Genomic DNA, 734 nt, shown 5'->3' on the forward strand with positions numbered 1-734 from the left:
GCATATCCATTGAGTTCACCAATAGTTGTAAGATCATTAGATGTGAAAAAAGACCTTTTTCAACCTCGTGAGGATAATGAAGAACTTCTTGGTCTTGAAGTACCATATCTTAGTGTAATTGGAGTACTAATGTATCTTGCTAGCAATGCACGACCTGATATATCATTTGCTGTGAATTTATTAGCAAGATATAGTTCTTTTTCAACTCGAAAACATTAAAATAGAATTAAACATTTATTTCGATATCTCCGATGAGCAATGGATATGGGCTTATACTATTCAAATGCATCAAAATCAGATTTAATCAGTTCTGCAGATGCAGGATATTTATCAGATCCACACAAAGTTCGATCCCAGATAGGTTATGTATTCACATATGGAGGTACAGCTATTTCTTGGTGTTTTGTAAAACAAACTATAGTTGCTATTTCTTCTAACCATGCAGAAATTTTAGTAATTCATGAAGCAAGTCGTGAAAAGATTAGTAACTCAACATATTCGAGAAACGTGGGGTTTACCAACCAAGAAAGAAATTTCAACAATATTATATGAGGATAATACTGCTTGCATAACACAGTTAAAGGAAGGATACATTAAACGCGATCGAACAAAACATATTTCGTCAAAATTCTTTTTTACTCATGATCTTCAAGAAAATGGTGATATTAGTGTTCAACAATTTCGTTCAAGTGACAATCTAGTAGATTTGTTTACTAAAGCCCTTCCTACTGCAA

This window comes from Theobroma umbraticum, unplaced genomic scaffold (genome assembly GCF_002168275.2).
Source record: "Theobroma umbraticum cultivar Fairchild unplaced genomic scaffold, ASM216827v3 scaffold_147.0, whole genome shotgun sequence".
In the NCBI taxonomy this organism is placed as follows: Eukaryota; Viridiplantae; Streptophyta; class Magnoliopsida; order Malvales; family Malvaceae; genus Theobroma; species Theobroma umbraticum.